Here is a 19653-nt window from a genome sequence, read left to right on the forward strand (position 1 = left end):
TCATTCTTTGACCTTGAAGAAATCACTTTAAACTCTCTTGAGTTCTATTTTCTCTTTTGTAAATTGGAAGTGTTATTATAAAACCAGCCGTACCTACATAACAGTTTTCCCTGACTGAGTCAAGTAAGGTACTTCTTGTAGAAGCACTTTGTGGACTATATGACAAGGTAGTATTAATAATATTATTAGAAGTCAGGTCTAACTAATAACAGAGTGTTAGATTCCTGTTGAGAGGCCAGAGAGAATAGAGTCACATTCTCTATTCAGCAAATGTTTACTAAACAACCAATCTGTGTCCCAGACTGATTGGTCTTGGAGATACAGATTTGACTCAAAACATGTTTGATCAGAGACTCCTTTTCTTTTCCCCGGAAAATTGGGAGCTTCAGGACTTCTGTCATCGCCCATAATTACTGAGCAGCTGCTGACTTCTCAGTAGATAGTAGATGCCTGTTAGGTCTGGCTGCTATCTTGAGCTGGTCATCTACTTTTTCCCGCAGGGGTCGAGCTAGGGTTGGAGGTCTGCCCTGAGTGTAGCTGTAATTGAAGGCCTGTGACCTTGTAGAATGAGTAAAACCATCTTAGCAAAGAAAGGTCTCATCTCTTAATGTGGGCATTTTGCCAGACTGTGGGTCTGGTGAGAGAGGCTCTGTGTGGGAGGAAGGAAGTGGAGTTAGTTAACAGAAATGTTCATAGGTGCTGCCCTTATCTTTGCAGAGAGTTGCTCCGAGCAGGAGAAGGGAAATGGAGGAAAAGCACTGCTGGACAAGGCAGCCTCTGCTGGGTACTGCCCCAGGCATACTAGGGCTGGGTGGATGATGCCTGTCAATCTGGGCATGTTTCTAAATAGGGAGACAAACTCAGATAGCTACAAGGTCAGTAGGTAATACAAATGAGTGAAGTGAAAACAGTCTTACATTTAACATGTAATTGCATTTCTCAAAGTATCACTTATTTGTGCCCACTTAAAAACAAATTATTACCATTTTTTTTTCTTCTTAATTCTGGCTCTGTCAGTAAAGAATCTGCCGGCAATGCAGGAGACCCAGGATTGATCCCTGGGTCGGGAAGATCCCCCAAAGAATGAAACGGCAATTCATTCCAGTATTGTTGCCTGGGAAGTCCCACGGACAGAGGAGCCTGGTGGGCTACAGTCCATGGGGTCACAAGAGTTGAACACAATTTAGTGACTAAACCACATACGACCACATTCCCACACAGGCTTCTTGTGGTTATTAAAATAGATTCTTTCCACATAGACATCCTTTGCATAGGAAAAACTATTTATTTCCTAAAGAAATATGCCTATTCTCATTTTTTTTCTTGGGGCATCTGGCTTCCTTGATATTCCTTTCATTTCCTGCTCCCTGACCCACTTAAAGAAAGAAAAAGGTGTAAGTAAGAAATAACTTTCCTGTTCACCATAAGAAAAACCAAGAGGGGAGCTAAACCCCTGACCATGGTTTTGGGGAAGTCACAGGGTATGCGAACTGGCGAGCACATAACCAGGATAAAGGAACAGCTAAGCAACATGGAATGTGAGCTTCTCTAGTCATATCTTTCATCTTTCAAGAGAAGCTGGGATTCTGAAATTTTGTGTGACATATCCAAATCCTTCAGTTCTGGCAAGTAACTTGAAAATACTAAAAACATTTTTCTAGCCAAACCAAGTATATCCGTAGGCTACCAAGGAGCCACCCATGGGGTGCCATTTTTTAAGTTTTTCTTTAAGAGGACAGTTTGTTTGCAAGAGAATGGTATTTGAAAAATGTATAGATAATAGGAGGTATATATACAAAATTGGTGGAGTACAAAGAACAAGAATGAACTTGGCAAACATTAATGGTGAAAAACATTAAGAGATTAGGCATCCTTTGTTAGAGATCATTTAAGATCAAATAATCTATGCATTTGTTACCTGCCATATTGATGTCAGTGAGAATTCTGCCCACTGTCCCTTATTCCATGTGTTGTTTATACAGTTGTGTTAAAGGATAATGACAATTTAATTTAAAAATACTTTCAAAAGTTTGTCTTAAGTATAAACATAATATGCTCCTATTTTAAAAAAGAAAAAGCACAGGCTTTATTCGATTCCTCTCTTCCTACCCTGCTCCTCAAATCCCCAGTACCCACTGTGAATAGTTTAGTGTATACTTCCAGATAATTTTTTAATGAAAGTTTCAAAAATAACTTGTTAGATTATTTGGTTTGTTCACCAAGATTATATCATTATCTGTCTGTTGCTTGATCAGTCAACCAATGTATATTTCCCCCCCCCAGATTCAGAGGGCTCTATTAAAGTCATGTTTGCATTAAGGATGTTGATACAGTAATTAAAAACTTTAAAAAGTGACATACAACTTTAAACAGTTGTATACAACTGTTGTATACAACAGTTGTATACAACTTTAAAAAGTGGTATACAAATTGCCAAGTTTAATTGTATTGTCATTGAGAAGTAGATTTAGTCTGATAGTCCTTTCAGCAAGACAAAAGACCACTGAGTTTTACCTTTTTCTCCTCAAATGACACTTACTTGAAACTCTTATTACATCAGTTAAGTATTGCTTTTCCATGTATAATGCTTCCCCTTTTCCCTCTTTATCCACCATTCAGAGTAATCTTTGCTATCAGAACATTTTTGTTTTACAAGATAGCAATTCAAGAATAGAGTTGAAATGTCAGAAGAGCCTTGTGACAACACACACACTTTTATTACAAACAAGTCTGAACTGGTTACATTTAGTCACACTTGGAAAACTAAACAAATTTTATCCCTTATATGGGTACTTGTTTACATTTTCCAAGTCCAAAAGAGAGCAGGTATTTTATCTAAAGAATGGACAAATGAGAGGTGCAAAGTTCAAGTACTTTTTTCCAGTTCTTCACCCTAAGCTCTATGTAAGTTATCACATATCTTCCAGTTTGAACATTTTCCTTATTGCATTTCACTAGGATAAAAGTGCATTGCAAACTTCTTGAAATAGTTACTTTCAAAATTGTCTTAGAAAGTGGTTGTCCTTAACTTATGTATTCAGTTGTAGTGATGATAATGCAAAAATAATTAAACAGGTTGAAGGTGCAAGAGGATAAATATGTTTTATAGTAACTAAAACACTTCAGGAGAAATATATGTTTGGAAGAACTAATTTTCAAAGACCTCATGATAAATGATCCCTAATGAACAGGACATGGTCACATAGTAAATCATACATAAAGGAATATTTGAGCTTAATGCATATATATTCTCAAAAGAAAGGTTGTTCTATGATAGATTTATTTTTATTTAGTACTAAGTATTGACCAAATATATACATAATATATCTTTTCTATTAATTCTAAGTAAAAGACACTATGGTAGAAAGGAAATAATATTTAACATCTGTATTTGTCAGCATTTTATTCATTTAATCCTCACCATAACTCAGTGAAGAAGGTATTATTATCTGTGTTTTATAGATGAGGAAACTGAGTCTTAGGGTATCATGCACTTACATAGCAAGTAAGTGTAGAATAGAATCTAAAATCATTTCTGTCTCCAAAGGCTGTCTTCTTTCTTTCATAACACAACTCCAGCACGTTTTTTCTTTTTTCTAATGGGAAAGGTCAGAAAATCCTAAGGGGGTCTATTTATTTAAGGGAAACGTTTTAACTTACATAATGACGTGAGTGTAACTATGTTAACTGACTCATTGAACATGAGAATTTCTAATTGCTTTTCCAGACAGCTCAAGTTTTTACGGTATTCATAACTGTTCCGTTTTAAATGTCTTCGTTGGTCCTTGTGCAGTGCTTACAATACTTTGGGACTTTCTTAATACCTATACAAGGTGGAATACAGAAATAGTGAGGAGTGGCAGAGAGATCTGGGCTCAGATTTTGGCCTTGCTGTTAGTAATTACTAGCTTCTGTGCTCTGGGAATGTTTTCAAACTTCCCTGAACTTCTGCTCTTCATTCACATAATGGGAATATTAATACCTAACATATGGGAGATTAGAACTCTTAGTAAAGTACCAAGTATATGCCCCAAAGTGTTTCTTAAATTCATATGAGGAATAATTAAGGATATTTTCTGTTTCAAAATATTTATTGTTACATGAATTATTCTTATGCAAAGCATCATGTTGGAAGAACTATTTAGTTAAATATACCTGTCAATTTTTTTCTTCAAATGTGACATATTTTCTCTGATAGTAGGAGTCTACAAAGAGATTTGTTTAAAATAAAGAAACTGAATTGTTTACTTTCTGTTCTTTGGAAAACAGCTGAAATTTCTATTGAGAACCTCTATGGTAAAAAAGGAGGAAAATTTTCATCACTGTTTTTTACTTTTACTAAAGTATAGTTGATTTACAATATAGTATTAGTTTCGTGTGTGCAGGACAGTGATTCAAGATTTTTATAGATTGGACTTCGTTTGAAGCTGTCATTAAGTTGTTGGCTGTGTCCTCTTGTATGTTACATCCTTATATATTATTCATTTTATTCATATGGTTTGTACCTCTTTGAGCCTCTACTCTCATCTTGCCTCTCCCCTCATTTCTGTTCCCGCTGGTAACCACTAGTTTCTTTCCTATATCTGTGAGTCTGTTTCTGTTTTGTTATATTTGTGTATTTATTTTACTTTTTAGATTCCACATAAAAGTGAGAGCAACAGTATTTGCCCTTCTCTGTCTGATTGCTTTCACTAAGCATAATACCCTCCAGGTCCATCCATGTTGTGACAAATGGCAAAATTCATTCTTTTTATGACTACTATTCCATGGCATATACCACATCTGTATCCATGCATCTATTGATGGAACTTAAGTTGCTTCCTTATTGTGGTTGGCTATTTTAAATAATGCTGCTGTGAATATCCCGGGGTAACTTTTCAAATTAGTGTTTTCTTTTTCTTTGAATATATACGCAGGGGCATAAACAGCTCATACAATTCTATATCAGAAAAACAAACAACCTGATTTAAAAATGAGCATTTAAAAAAGTAGTCATTTTCCCAAAAAAGACATAAAGATGGTCAATTAAGCACATTGAAAAGATGCACAACATTGCTAATTATCAGGGAAATGCAAATCCAAACCACAATAAGGTATCACCTCACACCTGTCAGGAAGGTTATTGACAAAAAGACAACAAATAACAAATGTTGGTAAGGATGCGGAGAAAAAGGAACCCTTGTGCCGTGTTGGTAGGAATGCAGATGTGTGGCCACTAAGTAGAACAGTATGGAGGTTCTGCATAAAACAAAAAATAGATCTGCCGTATGATCCAGCAATTCCATTCCTGGGTATATATCTAACATCATTTCCTATAATTCTAGGTAGTTATCTGTAAAAGAAAAGTTTAGAGGAAAAGACGGAGAGAAGAAGGAGTGAAGGATATTGGGGAGAGTGGGGAGGGAATTCCCAGCCCAAGTTGTTAGTCAATGATAGAGAGTAAACAGGGTAGTATGCCTATTTATCCATTCTATGCCTCAAATGTGGAGAAATAACTCCAGGAAGAATGCAGAGACAGCCAAAGCAAAAACAACACCCAGTTGTGGATGAGACTGGTGATGGAAGCAAGGTCCGATGCTGTAAAGAGCAATATTGCATAGGAACTTGGAATGTTAGGTCCATGAATCAAGGCAAATTGGAAGTGGTCAAACAGGAGATGGCAAGAGTGAATGTCGACATTCTAGGAATCAGCAAACTAAGATGGACTGGAATGGGTGAATTTAACTCAGATGACCATTATATTTACTACTGTGGGCAAGAATCCCTTAGAAGAAATGGAGTAGCCACCATGGTCAACAAAGAGTCCAAAATGCAATACTTGGATGCAATCTCAAAAATGACAGAATGATCTCTGTTCGTTTCCAAGGCAAACCATTCAATATCACAGTAATCCAAGCCTATGCCCCAACCAGTAATGCTGAAGAAGCTGAAGTTGAATGGTTCTATGAAGACCTACAAGACCTTCTAGAACTAACACCCAAAAAAGTTGTCCTTTTCACTATAGGGGACTGAAATGCAAAAGTAGAAAGTCAAGAAACACCTGGCAAATTTGGCCTTGGAGTACAGAATGAAGCAGGGCAAAGGCTAATAGAGTTTTGCCAAGAGAACGCACTGGTCATAGAAAACACCCTCTTTCAACAACACAAGAGAAGACACTACACATGGACATCACCAGAATGTCAATTCCGAAATCAGATTGATTATATTCTTTGCAGCCAAAGATGGAGAAGCTCTATAGAGTCAGCAAAAACAAGATCAGGAGCTGACTGTGGCTCAGATCATGAACTCCTTACTGGCAAATTCAGACTTAAATTGAAGAAAGTAGGGAAAACCACTAAACCATTCAGGTATGAACTAAGTCAGATCACTTATGATTATACAGTGGAAGTGAGAAATAGATATAAGGGACTAGATCTGGTAGAGTGCCTAATGAACTATGGACAGAGGTTCATGACATTGTACAGGAGACAGGGATCAAGACCATCCCCAAGAAAAAGAAATGCAAAAAAGCAAAATGGCTGAGGAGGCCTTACAAATAGCTGTGAAAAGAAGAGAAGCCAAAAGCAAAGGAGAAAAGGAAAGATATTCTCATCTGAACACAGAGTTCCAAAGAATAACAAGGAGAGATAAGAAAGCCTTCCTCAGCGATCAATGCAAAGAGAGGAAAACAACAGAATGGGAAAGACTAGAGATCTCTTCAAGGAAATTAGACATACCAGGGGAAAATTTCATGCAAAGATGGGCTCAATAAAGGACAGAAATGGTACGGACCTAACAGAAGCAGAAGATATTAAGAAGAGGTGGCAAGAATACACAGAAGAAATATACAAAAAAGATCTTCATGACCCAGATAATGACAATGGTGTGATTGCTCACCTAGAGCCTGACATCCTGGAGTGGGACATCAAATGGGCCTTAGGAAGCATCACTATGAACAAAGGTAGTGGAGGTGATGGAATTCCAGTTGAGCTATTTAAAATCCTGAAAGATGATGCTGTGAAAGTGCTGCACTCAATATGCCAGCAAATTTGGAAAACTCAGCAGTGGCCACAGGACAGGAAAAGATCAGTTTTCATTCCAGTCCCCAAAAAAGGCAATGCCAAAGAATGTTCGAACTTCCACACAATTGCACTCATCTCACATGTTAGTAAAATAATGCTCAAAACTCTCCAAGCCAGGCTTCAACAACACGTGAACTTCCAATGTTCAAGCTGGTTTCAGAAAAGGCAGAGGAACCAGAGATCAAATTGCCAAAGTTCGTTGGATCATCAAAAAAGCAAGAGAGTTCCAGAAAAACATCTATTTCTGCTTTATTGACTATGCCAAAGCCTTTGCCTATGTGGATCACCACAAACTGGAAAATTCTTCAAGAGATGGGAATACCAGACCACCTTACATGTCTCTTGAGAAATCTGTTTGCAGGTCAGGAAGCAACAGACAGAACTGGACATGGAACAAAAGACTGGTTCCAAATAGGAAAAGGGAGTGTGTCAAGGCTGTATATTGTCACCCTGCTCATTTAACTAATATGCAGAGTACATCATGAGAAACACTGGGCTGGATGAAGCACAAACTGGAATCAGGATTGCTGGGAGAAATATCAATAACCTCAGATATGCAGATGACAACACCCTTATGGCAGAAAGTGAAGAAGAACTAAAGAGCATCTTGATGAAAGTGAAAGAGGAGAGTAAAAAAGTTGACTTAAAGCCCAACATTCAGAAAACTAAGATCATGGCATCCAGTCCCATCATTTCATGGCAAATAGATGGGGAAACGATGGAAACAGTGACAGACTTTATTTTCTTGGGCTCCAAAATCACTGCAGATGGTAACTGCAGCCATGAAACTAAAAGATGCTTACTCTTTGGAAGAAAAGTCATTACCAACCTAGATAGTATATTAAAAAGCAGAGACATTATTTTGCCAACAGACGTCTGTCTAGTCAAGGCTATGGTTTTTCCAATAGTCATATATGGATGTGAGAGTTGGTCCATAAAGAAAGCTGAATGCTGATGAATTGATGCTTTTGACCTGTGGTGTTGGAGAAGACTCTCTAGAGTCCCTTGGGATGCAAGGAGATCCAACCAGTCCATTCTAAAGGAAGTCAGTCTGAATATTCATTGCAAGGACTGATGTTGAACCTGAAACTCCAATACTTGGCCACCTGATGTGAAGAACTGACTCATTGGAAAAGACCCTGATGCTGGGAGGGATTCAAGGCAGAAGGAGAAGGGGATGAAAGAGGATGAGATGGTTGGATGGTATCACTGACTCAATGGACATGAGTTTGAGTAACCTCCAGGAGTTGGTGATGGACAGGAAGGCCTATCGTGCTGCAGTCCTTGGGGTCGCAAAGAGTCAGACATGACTGAGTTACTGAACTGAGCTGAACTGAACTGAACTCCTCAAATGCCAGTGATATGAAAGGAAAAGAGTACCAAAACATGTCAGCTCCTTCTTTTAAAAGCAAGCTCGCCTAGAACCATTAGTGGATCAAAAATAGATCTCTGATTATGTCAAATGTCATATAAGCCATTTTGACGTATATTGACATACAAGTCCCAAAAGGTGCAGCACAGGTGAAAGCCATCTTTCCTGGAAAGGCTTGGGTCCCCAGTGAGGGGAATGGGCAAATGGATCGTATTTAATATATAAAATGGCAGCTCCTTCCCATCTATGCACACCTGTGTGTGGAGCTTGCTTGCAGTGCTAATTAGCCTTGGAAAGTCTCTTAGAGAGGGTGTGGGAGGTAGAAAAGAGCCTCTTGCTCTTGTATTGAGAGTGAAACCCTGATTGCCTTTGTGTTCTCACTCACATATCCTCCAGGAGCCTACCCATCAGCATGACTTGCCCACTTACCCTGAAATCTTCCCAGTCAGTAGCACCTTTTGAGAAAAAAACCACCTATTTAAAAGTGTTGGAAATCCACCCAAACTCCTTGAGTCCATTAACCCAGCTTCTCCTTTGTGAGTATGAACAGATGATACCAGGGGGTAAGCAACAGCACCGGATAATAGAACTAAGATGAATCAAGAAGGTGACAGATTAAAAGAGAATCAAAGGAAGTGGTAATTCAGGTAAGAAAATGACTTCTTCTCAACTCTAGTTAATATCCTCAGAAAGATTTTTAAAAAGGATGGCATCTATTAAGAAAGTATCAGGCTGTATGCAAGAAGAGAACAGGAGAAAATGATTGGGAATGAAAAATATTGCCCCCCTAAGTTCAATGACAAGATGAATTTAAAAGTGGAGCAGAGAGACAAAAATGTAGAATGAGAAAAAAACAGGTGGCCTTAAGAATTAATCCAGGATGCCAAACATCTTTCTACTAAGAAATCAAGTAGTTCAGTTCAGTCGCTCAGTTGTGTCTGACTCTTTGCGCTGATAGCTCAGTTGGTAAAGAAATCAAGTAAGAGGAGCAGAAAAATGGAGACGAATGGGAGGGAAAGGAAAAGAAACTGGATTGCTTTAATAATATGAGGAAGGGTGCATATGTTTCGTGCCTAATAGGGGAAAAAAAGCAACTAGAAAACAGAATAAAACCTAACACTTGTACAAGAAAGTCATTTCCATATATGAAAAAAGTAAACTGTGCATGATTCCAGTTGAATTAATTTTATTTTAATTCTTTGATCATTTTCTTTGAATGGCAAAGCTTTCCTTACACAGGATTACATTTCTTTCCCCTGAGGTTCAAACGTCATACTTGAATCTGCAATGAATAATAATGACATGATAACGGTGTTGTCCTGGCTGTTTGTTTTTAGTTTTTAGAATTAACCTCTAAACAAAGCTCAGAGTCTTCCATACAAGTTATAAACAAGATCAGGGTGGCTGTAGATATAATTGTTCTAAATACTGATAATTTAAAAGTTCTGGTGTAGTTGACAAAGCTGGGGAGCTGGGGGTAGAGAAAGGTAAAGGTAATGTAGGGGTCTTATTCCCCCATCCCACTGAAAGAGAATTAAGATACTGTCTAAAATAATGAAACAATAATGAAGGCATTTTATTTGAAATTATAGGCATTGTATTATTTGCAATTATATGAAATTATGAAATAATTCCTATTATATGAATTATGTAACCAATAAAAAGAGCTAAGAAACCAACAAAACCTGGGAGAAGGGGTAGGGGAGAAGCAAGGAGTGAATCACTTCTCTGTCATAGTAGGTCATGGAGAGATACTGTCTTAGGTCGCTAAACCGAGAAACAGGGATAAATTAGTAGCTTGAGAATTAGGTGTAGCTGGCTTACTATCAGCCTCTCTAGCACATCCTGGAAACTATCTTTTATCTACACATTTATTAATAAGCTCAGTTCTTCTCAAATAACTCCCAATGAGCCCATTGATCAAAATTTTTAGAGGATAATTTGTTGATTTGAACTTACACGTTTAGGAAGGCATGAACAGACATTTTCAAAAGTTTATTGTTGTGATATGTTAATGGCCATTGATGACTGAATATGTAACAGACTGCCTTCTTTTTTATATATAAACTTATTTATTTTTGCCTGTGCTGGGTTTTCGTTGCCGTGTGGGCTTTTTCTCTAGTTGCAGAGAGCAGGGACTCTTCTCTAGTTGCAGTATGCAGGCTTCTCTTGTTGCAGAGCATGGCTTTTAGGGCACATGGGCTTCAGTAGAAGCGGTTCCCAGGCTCTTAGGCTCAATAGTTGTCGCACAAGGGCCCAGTTGCTCTGAGGCATGTGGGATCTTCCCCAGACAAGGATTGAACCCATGTCCCCTGCACTGGCAAGCAGATTTTTTACCACTGAGCCACCAGGGAAGCCCCAGAGGCTTCCTTCTTTTAAAAGTGAAAAGTATATTTGTGTTAAGTGGAAAGAAAAGACTGTGTTACCTTAGATTCATATCTAAGTTAATTGCAGTATTTATTCTTTAAAAATATATGCCATGCACGTGGGCTCAGCCATGTCTGACTCTTTGTGACACCATGGACTATAGCCCACTAGGCTCCTCTATCCATGGAATTTTCCAGGCAAGAATACTGGAGTTGGTGGCCATTTCCTACTCCAGGAAATATATGCCATAATGTGCTATAAATTACCAATTCAGTTCAGTTCAGTCACTCAGCTCTGTCCAACTCTTTGCGACCCCATGAATCACAGCATGCCAGGCCTCTCTGTCCATCACAAACTCCCGGAGTTTACTCAAACTCATGTCCATCGAGTCGGTGATGCCATCCAGCCATCTCATCCTCTGTGGTCCCCTTCTCCTCCTGCCCCCAATCCCTCCCAGCATCAGGGTCTTTTCCAATGAGTCAGCTCTTTGCATGAGGTGGCCAAAGTATTGGAGTTTCAGCTTCAGCATCCCCTTCCAATGAACACCCAGGACTGATCTCCTTTAGGATGGACTGGTTGGATCTCCTTGCAGTCCAAGGGATTCTCAAGAGTCTATTCCAACACCATAGTTCAAAAGCATCAATTTTTCAGTGCTCAGCTTTCCTCACAGTCCAACTCTCACATCCATACATGACCACTGGAAAAACCATAGCCTTGACTAGATGGACCTTTGCTGGCAAAGTAATATCTCTGCTTTTTAATATGCTGTCTAGGTTGGTTATAATTTTCCTTCCAAGGAGTAAGCGTCTTTTAATTTCATGGCTGCAGTCACCATTTGCAGTGATTTTGGAGCCCCAAAAAAATACAGTTTGACACTGTTTCCACTGGCTCCCCATCTACTTCCCATGAAGTGATGGGACCAGAGGCCATGACCTTAGTTTTTTGAATGTTGAGCTTTAAGCCAACTTTTTCACTCTCCTCCTTCACTTTCATCAAGAGGCTTTTTAGTTCATCTTCATTTTCTGCCATGAGGGTGGTGTCATCTGTATATCTGAGGTTATTGATATTTCTCCCAGCAATCTTGATTCCAGCTTGTGCTTCTTCCAGCCCAGCATTTCTCATGATGTACTCTGTATATAAGTTAAATAAGCAGGGTGACAATATACAGCCTTGACGTACCCCTTTTCCTATTTGGAACCAGTCTGTTCCATGTCCAGTTCTAACTGTTGCTTCCTCACCTGCATATAGGTTTCTCAAGAGGTAGGTGAGGTGGTCTGGTATTCCCATCTCCTTCAGAATTTTCCTCAGTTTATTGTGATCCACACAGTTGAAGGCTTTGTCATAGTCAATAAAGCAGAAATAGATGTTTTTCTGGAACTCTCTTGCTTTTTCAATGATCCAGAAGATGTTGGCAATTTGATTTCTGGTTCCTCTGCCTTTTCTAAAACCAGCTTGAACATCTGGAAGTTCACGGTTCATGTATTACTGAAGCTTGGCTTGGAGAATTTTGAGCATCACTTTACTAGCGTGTGAGATGAATGCAATTGTGCGGTAGTTTGAGCATTCTTTGGGATTGCCTTTCTTAGGGATTGCAATGAAAACTGACCTTTTCCAGTCCTGTGGCCACTGCTGAGTTTTCCAAATTTGCTAGCACACTGAGTCAGCACTTTCACAGCATCATCTTTCAGGATGTGAAATAGTTCAACTGGAATTCTATCACCTCCACTAGCTTTGTTCATAGTGATGCTTTCTAAGGCCCACTTGACTTAACATTCCAGGATGTCTGGCTCTAGGTGAGTGATCACACCATTGTGATTATCTGGGTCGTGAAGATCTTTTTTGTACAGTTCTTCTGTGTATTCTTGCCACCTCTTCTTAATATCTTTTGCTTCTGTTATGTCCATACAATTTCTATCCTTTATTGAGCCCATCTTTGCATGAAATGTTCCCTTGGTATCTCTAATTTTCTTAAAGAAATCTCTAGTCTTTCCCATTCTGTTGTTTTCCTCTATTCCTTTGCATTGATCACTGAGGAAGGCATTCTTATCTCTCCTGGCTATTCTTTGGAACTCTGCATTCAAATGGGAATATCTTTCCTTTTCTCCTTTGCTTTTGGCTTCTCTTGTTTTCACAGCTATTTGTAAGGCCTTCTCAGACAACCATTTTGCCTTTTTGCATTTCTTTTCCATGGGGATGGTCTTGATCCTTGTCTCCTGTGCAATGTCATGAACCTCTGTCCATAGTTCATCAGGCTCTCTGTTTATCAGATCTAGTCCCTTAAATCTATTTCTCACTTCCACTGTATAGTCATAAAGGATTTTATTTAGGTCATACCTGAATGGTCTAGTGGTTTTCCCTACTTTCTTCAGTTTAAGCCTGAATTTGACAATAAGGAGTTCATGATCTGAGCCACAGTCAGCTCCTGGTCTTGTTTTTGCTGACTGTATAGAGCTTCTCCATCTTTGGCTGCAAAGAATATAATCAATCTGATTTCGGTGTTGGCCATCTGGTGATGTCCATGTGCAGAGTCTTCTCTTGTGTTGTTGGAAGAGGGTGTCTGCTATCACCAGTGCGTTCTCTTAGCAAAACTCTAGTAGCCTTTGCCTTGCTTCATTCTGTACTCCAAGGCCAAATTTGCCAGGTGTTTCTTGACTTTCTACTTTTGCATTCCAGTCTCCTATAATGAAAAGGACATCTTTTTTGGGTGTTAGTTCTAAAAGGTCTTGTAGGTCTTCAAAAAACCATTCAACTTCAGCTTCTTCAGCATTACTGGTTGGGGCATAGGCTTGGATTACTGTGATATTGAATAGTTTGCCTTGGAAACGAACAGAGATCATTCTGTCGTTTTTGAAATTGTATCCAAGTACTGCCTTTCAGACTCTTTCATTGACCATGATGGCTACTCCATTTCTTCTAAGGGATTACTGCCCACAGTAGTAGATATAATGGTCATCTGAGTTAAATTCACCCATTCCAGTCCATCTTAGTTTGCTGATTCCTAGAATGTTGACATTCACTCTTGCCATCTCCTGTTTGACCACTTTCAATTTGCCTTGATTCATGGACCTAACATTCCAGGTTCCTGTGCAATATTGCTCTTTACAGCATCGGACCTTGCTTCTATCACCTGTCACATCCACACCTGGGTATTGTTGTTGCTTTGGCTCCATCCCGTCATTCTTTCTGGAGTTATTTCTCCACTAATCTCCATTGGGCACCTACTGACCTGGGGAGTTCCTCTTTCAGTATCCTATCAATTTGCCTTTTCCTACTGTTCATGGGATTAAGGCAAGAATACTGAAGTGGTTTGCCATTCCCTTCTCCAGTGGACCACATTCTGTCAGTCCTCTCTACCGTGACCCGACCATCTTGGGTGGCCCCACACGGCATGGCTTAGTTTCATTGAGTTAGACAAGGCTGTGGTCCTGTGATCAGGTTGGCTAGTTTTCTGTGATTATGGTTTTAGTGTGTCTGCTTTCTGATGCCCTCTTGTAACACCTACCGTCTTACTTGGGTTTCTGTTACCTTGGACGAGGGGTATCTCCTCACGGCCACCCCTCCTGACCTTGCTATAAATTATAGTCATATATAATTGTGCTGACTATAGCTTGTATGTTCCTTGTGTCTGATACTTCTTTTTCATGCTTATTTCTAAACATCCTTTCTTTAACTTTCTCTCTCTGTTTCTTTTCCGTGGAAGTATTTCATTCATATTCCCCAATGTTTTACATTTCTCAAAACTCTGGGTGGCTTCACTGGCCATACAATGGTAAAGATTTTGCCTTCTAATGCAGGGATTGTGGGTTTGATCCCCAGTTGAGAAACTATCCATCCCACATACTTTGAGGCCAAAAGACCAAAACATAAAATAGAACCAATATTGTAACAAATTCAACAAAGACTTTAAAAGTGGTCCACATCAAAAATAAATAAATAAAACTTTTGGACCATTGATTTTAAATAAATAAACATTTACCAATGCATATGTCTTAATAAGCTTTTCTGTACTGTGTTAAGATTAAAATGATAACACGTGCTTAACGTGTAGAAATTCCAAACTTAATTTCAAAAAAAATAAGTAAACAAACACTAAGGAAGGCATGAACCCCACATCAGTGTCAATATTTATAAAATAGGAGTCATAGTTTTCATGTGGTCATTAACAGCTGGTGCTTCCATTGGCTGGAAGAACATGTGAAAATTACACCCACCTTAAACTCAGGGAAACAAACCCAATGGTGAGGTAGCCACCTGAACACCTACGAATAATGTGAAATGATTATCTCTAGATGCTGTGTTGGGGGCTAAAGCTTATTTACTACCATTCTGTCTGCTGCTTTTTAAAGCAACGATAGCACCATCAACACCAAAACTAACACTGTCCTCTAGAATATGTTCAGGAATACCCTAACACTTTGAATATGGACTTTTAGTCTCTCTGTTTTTAACTAATTTCATTTAGAGGACTCCTTTGCAGTATCTGATATGTTATTTACTCCCCGTTTCATGTATTTAAAATGTCATATTACTATCTGATGATAATTATAATATAGTTATATGATACATATATAATATAAACTATATATATATTATATATAGTAGTAATTAGAGACTATTTGTTGTTGTTTGGTCACTGAGTCATGTCTGTCTCTTTTGCGACCACTAAACTGTAGCCCACCAGACTCCTCTGTCCACAGGATTTCCCGGGCAAGAATACTGGAGTGGGTTGCCATCTCCTTCTCCAGGGAATCTTTTCAGCTCAGGGACCAAACTTGGGTCTCCTATGTTGGCAGGCAGATTCTTTGCCTCTGAGCAACCTGGGAAGCCCAGTCAGGGACCATGTCTACCTACAATTCCTATCTGCTGCTATAGTTCCAAAGCACTAACTCCAGAATGTGTTTGCCATCTGGCTTGTGGAAAACCTCACATGATGACGTCAACAGGCTGATAAGAAGAGCTTATTGTGAAACATTTGTGAGTGCTGCTCAGTGCCAAGACATTTTTTCAATGTCAAAATAGAGACAGAGTTCACTGGAAAATTTGGAGCTGAAAGAAAGCATGCCTAAAGCAAGGCTTTCAAGCAAACACTGATAGCTATTCCTCGCCCCCGCTGTCATTGGCAGTAGATGTCTGTTGCTGGGCAAATTACCCTCATTTCTAGTTTGCAGATGCAGAAAGTGAGACATGTTTCCAGCAGCAAATCAGTGTCAGGCACTCACAACCGAAACAGCAGTACTCAAAGAAGTGTTCTGAAGGATGTTGGTTAACTTGTTGAGACCCTGTGTCTTGCTTGAAGGGAGAGAGATCCATTGAAAAAGGTGTTATTTTGCATTTCTGCACAATGTATTTATCTCACTAAAACCAATGGGAAAAACAGCATCTTAATGTCATAAAACTCACACTACTGTCCTGGACAATATATTATTTTACTAGATGTTTGTTTGAGCTCCCAAATGGTTGAGCAACTGGGTGCCTGCTCTTTCCAACCTCTGAGCTTAATACAGGAAAAAATAGCATAAATAAGATATCAGGGATATTCAAGAACTGATGATTTAGCTCACTAAATTGTAGCTATTATTGGATACCAAATTCACATCTTATATGGGATTATTTCTAGACTTTTCTGTTACGTTCACTAAAATCTAGAAATTCGTGAGACAGTACCAATTCTAGCTTTATCTTTTGTGTAGACGAGCTCTCTCATTCTTTTTCAGAATTTTCCTGATTATGTGTTTTTTTCTAGATGAACTTTGGAGTCATTTTATCAATTCCTAACAAGCTGATTGAGATTTTGATTGTTATTACAGAGACTAGATTTAATTAAGAGAAATTGAGTTTTGAATTTTTCTTTCCATTAAATAGGTATTTCACTCTATTTATTCAAGTGTTTTTTGTGTTATTTAATAAGGACTTATAGTTTTATTCATACAGGTCACTTTCATTTCTTGATACTGAATATTCTGAGCTAAGTCTTGAAGGATGAATAGGAATAGCCAGACAGAAGGAAAAAAATTGTCTGGTAGTGTATCTCTAGGTGCCAGAAGTCATAGTTATGCTTGGAACATTTCTAGTTCTAGAAATAATGTTCTTCAGTCAATCCACGTAAGATACAAGCACTAAACTGAACTGGAAAAAATGTGTTCTTTCCTGCAAAGAAGTGGAGTGGGGCACGTGGCCAATATAAGAAATGTTTATGCAGCTGTAGCCTGAGCTCATCCAAGAAACTTTTGGGGACTGGCAACAACATACATGTGCCGCTTCTTCTGAACCTATTCCCTCTTAAAAAAAATCCCAAATCGCTCTGTGTGTATGAGCCAAGAAGTTTGAATATGGATTGATGTGTGTTTGTGGGTGTTTTGAGCAGAGCAGGAACGAGGCAATTTTGTGAAGTGGTTCCAGTTTTCCTACATTTACCATTTGATCTCATGTTCAGCCCATCTTACCTCAACTTCAGAAGCATGGCCTTGGAATACCAGTGCTAGGGTTTAATTTCCTGCCCAGGTATTTACCCTCTGTGCCCTGTTCAAGCTAACACTAAGCAGAGTCCTCTCCCTCAAATACCGAGCCATGAATAGCTGGTCTTAGTTAATTTGTGCTTAGCCAAGTGGTGAAATGAACTGCAATGCACTCCTCTCCTACAGAATGTATCTCAAGGTGCTTTTTACCCAGAGTGGTCCTTCAGAGCTCAGAATTTTAGAGATGTATGGTCCCCCATCCTGTGACACTTTTTTTCTACTCTCTATACCCTGAAGGGGTATATGATTGTATCACCCCTTCTCTAAGCCCTCAACAATATCATGGATATTTGGGTAAGGGGATCCATTTTATTCTTAGGGCATGAGTCCAACTTATACGCCAACCTACAGCCCAACTGTTGGAAAAAATAGTAATCAGGCCATTGCTTTCCTCTGTTCTACCAGCCTGATTGATCTTATATCTCGCATGAGACAGCCAGGAACACTGATATTAATATCATCCAGCATTGCCTTCATGTTAATTAAATTTTTACACTTCTCCAACTCTAAAAATCCTGGTGATTCCATTAATAAAATGGCTCCTTCTACTATTCACCCATAGCTTTACAGGGACTTAGGAAGAATTCTAAAAAAAGTAGTTAGGGCAAAAAAATTAAAAAAGAAAGAGACATGCAAACTTATTGGACAAAACACAAACAAAAAATGTTCTAAAATCAAATTGTGGTAATAGTTGCACAAATCTATGAATATACTAAAAACCACTGAATTGAGCACTTTAAGTGGGTGAAATGTATGTGAATTATATCTCAATAAAGCTACTTTTAAAAAGTCAGAGAAATCCAGATACCTTACAGCCTAAAACAAAAACAAACAAAAAAACCAACCATAATTATCAATTTAATTTGACAGCGTAACTAATTGCTATGAGTATTAATATTTAAGGCAGCTTAAGGGGCTTCTTCAGAGAGAGCAGTTTATATAAAGTCTTAATGTTCATAGTAAGCTTATGAGGAAGGAAATGTTATTATTATTATTATTTCACACTTGGTAATTTGATGCTTAAAGAGGGTAAATGTCTTGGTTAAAGCGATGCATTTGGTAGGGAATGGAATTGGGATTGGAGCCTAGTCATCTGACCTCAGAGCTCAGCCTCTGAAACACTGAGCTAATCCAAGCACTCAGGACTGATGTGGTTTTGACTGTCCTTTGCTGTAAACTTCAAACATCCCAGATATTAGTATCAGTCTCTGAAAGACCTAGACAACTTCTTTCATCTAACCGGTTCTAGTTGTGGCTTGAAATTTTATGCAATAGAATCTATAAAGCAGTTGTTTACACACAATAGCTTCTCAATAATCTTTACTTAATATACATTTCTGGAAAAAAAAGTGTCAGATTTTGCAACTCAAATTACATTTTAAAATAATTCAAGGCTAGAGTAGTTTACAGCAGAAAGGGATCCCTATGCCTCATACAAATAAATTTAAAAAGTGAATATTTTCCATATTTGTAAATTCATATTTTAGACTGCATTTCTTTCAAGCAAGGTATCTGAAAAATGTGACGGTGTTAAATTTCTTTCCATTTTTAGAAATTCCAGTATCATTATAACTGACTATCACACCAGCTCAGGGGAAAGGAGGAGAAAGCAGAACCTTCAATTTCTCTATAGGTAAACTCAGCTTTCAAGATAAATAAAAAATAGATGATTTAATGTGAGCTTGTACGAAAGCACAAACAAGAACATCTCTCATTACTATTGAAAGTTCAATTTATGAAATTAGGAGACAAAACCAACCTTGGTCTCTTGTCTGAAATCTTGTACTAAAGAGTAACAGACACAGGCACATGTGAAAATTTCGTCATGGAGACATTCTTAAGATTAAGATTTGGGATTACTTCTTCTCCTTCACTTTCAGGAGGGCTCATGGGTGCATGAAGTTTCCTTCTGCTATTCTTCATCTCTCTCCTCCAAGTCCTCAGTCATTAGCAGCCCAAGGAACCTTCGCAAGAGAGTTATTATGATGTCTCGAAGATAAGGCTCTTTAATCTAGTAATCAGTGTTGTTATTGGTGTTCAGTCGCTCAGTCGTGTCTGACTCTTTGTGACCCCATGGACTGCAGCATGTCAAGCTTCCCTGTCCTTCACTATCTCTTCTAGTTTGTTCAAATAATCAATGTAAATAACAAAATAGATAGTTAGGTCAAATAATAACTGCAACCTTCTGCTCATCTATTGGTTGGGAAGTTTATAACAGAATTTCTTGGTGTGCCAGGTTGATTTCTCAGTGTCCTTTATAGTTTAAATTGATAGTCTTTAGTTAGTAGGCTAATTAAAGCACAGAACAAGCCGTTGGAAGAGCATATGGGGTAAAAAG

Source organism: Odocoileus virginianus, chromosome 13 (genome assembly GCF_023699985.2).
Source record: "Odocoileus virginianus isolate 20LAN1187 ecotype Illinois chromosome 13, Ovbor_1.2, whole genome shotgun sequence".
In the NCBI taxonomy this organism is placed as follows: domain Eukaryota; kingdom Metazoa; phylum Chordata; class Mammalia; order Artiodactyla; family Cervidae; genus Odocoileus; species Odocoileus virginianus.